The sequence below is a fragment of the Panthera leo genome, chromosome B2, assembly GCF_018350215.1.
Source record: "Panthera leo isolate Ple1 chromosome B2, P.leo_Ple1_pat1.1, whole genome shotgun sequence".
Classification (NCBI taxonomy): domain Eukaryota; kingdom Metazoa; phylum Chordata; class Mammalia; order Carnivora; family Felidae; genus Panthera; species Panthera leo.
In genome coordinates this window covers 69927551-69934142 of record NC_056683.1, presented here as the reverse complement: position 1 = coordinate 69934142, position 6592 = coordinate 69927551, and the positions used below count along the sequence as shown (strand labels likewise).

The 6592-nt window shown below is 35.1% G+C and overlaps 1 long non-coding RNA gene across 1 annotated transcript; it reads left to right on the top strand.

Moving 5' to 3' along the window:
* The first annotated feature begins 787 nt into the window (after positions 1 to 787).
* On the top strand, positions 788 to 3005 carry LOC122220108. Its single transcript, XR_006202673.1, has 2 exons — positions 788 to 827; positions 2844 to 3005. It is a non-coding gene; the product is annotated as an uncharacterized LOC122220108 (long non-coding RNA).
* Positions 3006 to 6592: the final 3587 nt, after the last annotated feature.

Here is a 6592-nt window from a genome sequence, read left to right as displayed (position 1 = left end):
CTCTTCAGCAAGTGGTGCTGGGAAAACTGGACAGCGACATGCAGAAGAATGAACCTGGACCACTTTCTTACACCATACACAAAAATAAACTCAAAGTGGATTAAAGACCTCAATGTAAGACAGGAAGCCATCAAAATCCTCAAGGAGAAAGCAGGCAAAAACTTCTTTGATCTTGCCCGCAACAACTTCTTACTCAACACATCTCCAAAGGCAAGGGAAACAAAAGCAAAAATGAACTACTGGGACCTCATCAAAATAAAAAGCTTCTGCACAGTGAAGGAAACAATCAGCAAAACTAAAAGGCAACCGACAGAATGGGAGAAGATATTTTCAAATGACATATTACATAAAGGGTTAGTATCCAAAATCTATACGGAACTTATCAAAGTCAACACCCAAAAAACAAATAATCCAGTGAAGAAATGGGCAAAAGACATGAAGAGACACTTCTCCAAAGAAGACATCCAGATGGCCAACTGACACATGAAAAATGCTCCACATCACTCATCATCAGGGAAATACAAATCAAAACCTCAGTGAGATATCATCTGACGCCTGTCAGAACGGCTAACATTAACAACTCAGGCAACAGTAGATGTTGGCAAGGACGTGGAGAGAGAGGATCTCTTTTGCATTGTTGGTGGGAATGCAAGCTGGTGCAGCCACTCTGGAAAACAGTATGGAGGTTCCTCAAAAAACTAAACATAGAACTACCCTACAACCCAGCAATTGCACTACTAGGCATTTATCCACGGAATACAGGTGTGCTCTTTCAAAAGGACACATGCACCCCTGTGTTTATAGCAGCACTATCAACAATAGCCAAGGTATGGAAAGAGCCCAAATTTCCCTCGATGGATGAATGGATAAAGAAAATGTGGTGTATATATACAATGGAGTATTACTTGGCAATCAAAAAGAATGAAATCTTGCCATTTGCAACTATGTGGATGGAACTGGAGGGTATTATGCTAAATGAAATTAGTCAGTCAGAGAAAGACAAAAATCATATGACTTCACTCATATGAGGACTTTAAGAGGCAAAACAGATGAACATAAGGGAAGGGAAATAAAAATAATATAAAAACAGGGAGGGGACAAAACAGAGGAGACTCATAAATATGGAGAACAAACTGAGGGTTACGGAAGGGGTTGTGGGAGGAGGGATGGGCTAAATGGATAAGGGCACTAAGGAATCTACTCCTGAAATCATTGTTGCACTATACGCTAATTAATTTGGATATAAATTTAAAAACATAAAAAATAAAGTTACAAAAAAAGATATATGCTACCATTTTTTAAAATAACCTAGACTATTTGTGTAAAATTATTAATAAAAGACAACTGCTACATTAAAATACCAAATTTTGAATTAGGCTCTGGATATGTAATTATGTCATATCTTTGAACAATTCTTTGTAGAGAGCTCGCAACACCAGCAATTCATCTGTCAGTATATGCAAAGTGAGTTCATTAAATTTGGCCTGGTGCTGTAAAAGGCACATTACACTATTTTTTGCATATCTATTTTGTCTTTTACAAGACATACTAGAGAGATGTTGTGCTCCAGATTTTGTAATACAACATTTTGTCATTAATATATCTCCAATACTTTTATATTAATTTTAATATTAGAATCATGTCTTCTTTAAAAAGACAGAGTTCTCATAAGGATACATGAAATAATTGCACAAAATATTTTAGTTTCTTATGCAATATTATTTTTTAAAAGAATGCAAAATGTTTAAACATTTAGCATTATATGACTCTTCTCTTTAGTTCAAATCAGAACACTTTCACCAAGGTATTTTTTAGTTTAAGATGCTGCAGATGTGAAAAGATAAAAGAAGAAATGAACTTATTCTATTATGGAAAGAATGGATGAGAATGAAGGCATTACCACATTTTTAGAGCATGCATTCACGTAGATTATTTGAGATTAGATGAATAAATTATATGGCTTTATATTTATTATATTATTTATTATTTATTTTTATTTTTATGTTTATTTTTATACTTATTATTTATTATTATATGGCAACTAAAAAACGTTGCGTACATTTTACCTTCATATTTCTAAAGAAGTAGCTTGATGGATTTAGTCACTGAATTAAAGAACTTGGAGTTTTGGATCCAAATGATTCTTCAATCATCTCTTTGTCAGACAATTTGTATTCTACGGTTGGGTTTAAAATAGGATTCCTGACAGGGAATATCATGTGCAAGAGCCTTGAGGCAAAAAGTCCCGAGGTACTTTTGAAGAACTTTTAAAGAAACCCTAATGGCAACAGTCCTTAGAACTGTGTGGCTATAGCACTTAGTGTTCAGTGTTAACTATTGTCCTATTATCTGTAGAACCTTCTAATAGGAAAGGCATGTGAAAATGTTAATGCTATTTTTGGTGCATTGCAAAATTAAAATGAATCCTAATTACATGCCCTTTATTTACATGTACTTTATAAAATGTCTACTATGAATTGTGTTCTAAGGAATTCTACCATGAATTCTACCTATATTAGAGAATGGATGACTAAAAGTAGGTTCTAAGTGTTTAAGTAAGTTAGTAGGCATTAACGTTTTATAATGTCAATCTGAAAGAAACATTTGAACTATTGTTTTCTAAGTAGTAATGCAGCTCTTGACTAAGCATAGTCAAGTGTAAGTATGAAAAGGGTATGTTTATTGAATAAAGTATGGTCAACATGTTTGTGGGTGGATAGAATTCATTTTATAATTGTAGAGAAGAAATAAATATCTGCATAAAAACCCATATGATAGGTGCTTGTCACTTTCTAGTGATTTGTTGCTTACTTTGTTCTCAGTGGGTCTCTTCTGTGTTCTAGGATGAGTTGGCAGTGTGGAACAGCACTTCAAATGAGAATTATAAGACTGAATATTCGGTGCAGTACTTCTAAGTTTTGTCAAGCTGTGTGGCCTTGAGGAAGTCATTTCATATCCCTATATCTCCAATCCCTCTTCCCAAAAGTAAAGAAAATCATATCTGACTTGCTTTAGATTTGCTGTTGTGAGGATCACAGCAGTGCCACATATAAAAGTACCATGAAAGCTTTAAGTCACTAAACAGATGTAAAGTATTCTCAACCATGCAAAATTTAAAAGCATAAAAGTTTGTTACTATTATAAATGTGAACGGGCATTTCCCAGGGACTTTAGTACGAAGGTAAAAGAATACTGACTTGAATTTTGCAATAAAAACATGCATTCTTTAACTTCAGTGTCCAGTAGATGCAGATCAGATTTTTCAGGCACATCCTCCCGATGGGGACAAAGGGAAACTCAGGACAAAATTTATATTTAAAAAATTCTGCCTGAAAGCATTGGAGAACCAATAATGCAGTGAAAAGCTATGTGACTAAGATCATTTAGAAGATAGAAATACAGAGAGGGGAAACCTGGCATTAGGGTCTGCTTTCATCTTGTATTGTCAATTTTAGGGCTAAAAAAAGGGGGGCTTTTTTTCCCCACATGGAAGCTGAGAAGCTAAGCAAGTCTAAGAGAAAAACAACAAGAACAAAAAAATGGAGTAAATGAATGCCCATAAAGACAAAAATGTGTTAAGGTTTTATTCTGAGACCATAATGGGAGCTAGGAATAAGAGGAGAGAGGAAAGAGGATGGCTCTTAGAAGTTGAAAACTCATGTCCACACAAAAACCTGTACACAGTTGCTTATAGCTGCTTTATTCATAATTGTTAAAGCTTGGAAGCAACTGAGATGTCCTTCAGGAGGGGAATGGGTAAAAGAAGTGTGGAACATCCAGAACATGGAATACTATTCAATATTAAAAATAAATAACTATCAAGCAATGAAAAGACATGGAAGAAAATTAAATGCATATTACTAAGTAAAATAAGCCCAATCTGAAAGGCCACATACTGTATGATTCCATCTATATGATGTTCTGGAAAAGGCAAAACTATGAAGATAGTAAAAAGGTCAGTGATTGCCAGGGATTGGGGGAAGAGAAATGAATAAGTGAAGCATAGAGAGTTCTTAGGGCAGTGGAATACTCTATATGATATTATAATGATGGATATATGTCATTATACATTTGTCCAAACCCATAGAATGTACCACATGAAGAGGTAACTAATGTAAAGTAGGGACTTGGGGTGATTATGATGTGTCAGTGTAGGTTCATCAGTGGTAACAAATGTATTTGTCTGGGGGAGTATGCTGATAATGGGGAAGGCTGCAAACCGTGTGGGAGCAGGGCTATCTGGGTGATCTCTGTCCTCTCAATTTTGTGGTAAACCTAAAATTTCTCTAAAAAAAGTAAAGTCTTTTTAAAAAATGGGTAGCTGGTTTGCAAATAGACTACTGACATGATGTTCAAAAGTCAAAATAAATCACACATAGAATGATTTAATCAATGAGGGTATAACAACACCTAACATTCTGTGATTTTTTTTTATAGAATTATGCTAAGCAGTTGAATTTTCTTCACTTGATCTTAGCCTAAAGGCTGAGAGGCGATTTGCAGTTGCATTTTCTTATTTAACATACATAAAAACCTAGGCACTAGACATATCATTAACCTCATTTTGGAAATGGGAAAACCAAGTTTTACACCACATAAGTAACTTTCCTAAACATTAGAATTAGGATTTGGGAGTGCACAGCCCTATCCAGAGTTTGTATTCTTGCTATACAAAAGATGCTGAAACAATTGCAGTACCAAAAACTTCAAGATTTTCAAATCATGAAAGATTGTAGTAACTGATGTTGATGAAGAAAAACTGCCTGGCATATCAGCAGAGAATCATAGATGCTGAGAATTGAAAGGGACCTTGGATACCATCCTTCTGTCTGAATACTTTCCATCAAATGGTAATTAATCTCCCTTTTGGGCACCACTAATGACAATTAGCTCTTCATTCTAGTAAAGGTTCATACCATTAGAAACCATCTTTTTGTAGAGCTGAAATTTGTGGGGTTTTGTTTTGTTTTAGCTTCCAATCACTGGCTCTAATTCTGTCCTTGATTAATTCAGAATAATTTATATTATCCTAAGGAGTTTTGAGATACTTAGATAAATATACCAGGTTATGCATAAATAATTTCTTCTTTAGGTTAAGTATTCTCATTTTCTTCTTCTTTTTCTCATATGACATAATTGCTGATAGCTTTCCTCAGGATGTGCTCATTTGTCCATGTCCCTTATTGGTATAATTGGGAAATGTCATAGGATAATTACAGATAAAAAGACATAACATGTCAATATCTGGGATGTGATAAAACCTTTTTCTTTCAAATTTTTTTGAGAATTCAAAATGGTGATGTTCTCAGTTTCTCCTATGTTTACTAGAATAGGCCCTCTTAACGGCAAACTTCATTTGTTTGTAATTTACTAAAATTTCTCTATTCTCCTTTTTGGGCTCAGAAAACAAAGTTATATAGCAGTGCTATTTCTTCTCAATGTAAGATTATTTCTTTATGATATATTCCTAGCAGAGGAATTTCTGGATAAGAATTTGTATTAGGATAGAGGCTAAGTTGTAACAAAGAAGATTCCAAAAATGCAATGGCTTAAATACAAGAGAAATTGTTGTTGTTTTTTTTCCCCTCTCAGAAAACAGCCTAACCAGCAGGGAAGCTCTGCCTCATGAAATCTGTTAGAGATGGAGGCTTCCTTCATCTCATTCTTATTTAGACACTGCCTCATCTTTGTGATCAAAACTGTGCCATTTCCAAAATCTTCTTTGCAGCCTAAAGGAAGGTGAACAGTTCAGGATAAGCCATTTGACCTGGGGGTGCCTGGGTGGTTCATTCGGTTACACATCAGACTTTAGCTCAGGTCATGATCTTGGGATTCATGGGTTCCAGCCTGGCATTGGGCTCTGTGCTGCCAGCTCAGAGCCTGGAGCCTGCTTTAGATACTGTGTCTCCCTCTCTGCCCCTCCCCCACTTATGCTCTGTCTCTCTCTCTCTCTCTCTCAAAAATAAATAAACATTAAAAAAAATAAATTGGAACTGACCTGGAAGTTGTGTATATGAATTTTGTCCTATATCCTTTAAGAGAAAGGAGTCCAGTAGCCAAGTTGGACTGGACTTGGTTGCTAGGGGGCTGGGAAATGTCATCCCTAACTGTGAAGCCATGTACCCAGTGTCAGCAATTTTACTGTGAAACGAACCAGGAATTAAAATTTGGTCTGCTAGCCTCTACTACAGATATTATATTCTTTGTTTTTATGAATCTTAAACTATTTTTCAAAATTGCTCTACAGAGTGTTCATTAACTGAGTCTATTCAAAATGTTAGTAAACACATTAATCTGTAATGTAAACAAATAAAAAATTCAACTGCATGAAACCATTAATAAGATCAACATCAATAGGTTTGGGAAATACTTGACTTAGTAAGCAAACATCTCAATTAATAGAAGCAGAAGGGGTAGGAATTTGCATGCTGGCTGCAAGCATTTACAGTGTCATGGGCTTTAGTGCAGATAATTTACATTAAAGATAGGGAGCCAAACTTCCTCTTGCATGTTGTTAAATGGAGTCAGTTAACATAGTTTTTTTTTTATCTCACCTTTTCTGTGGCACTTGCTATTTTGCTCTGAATACCAT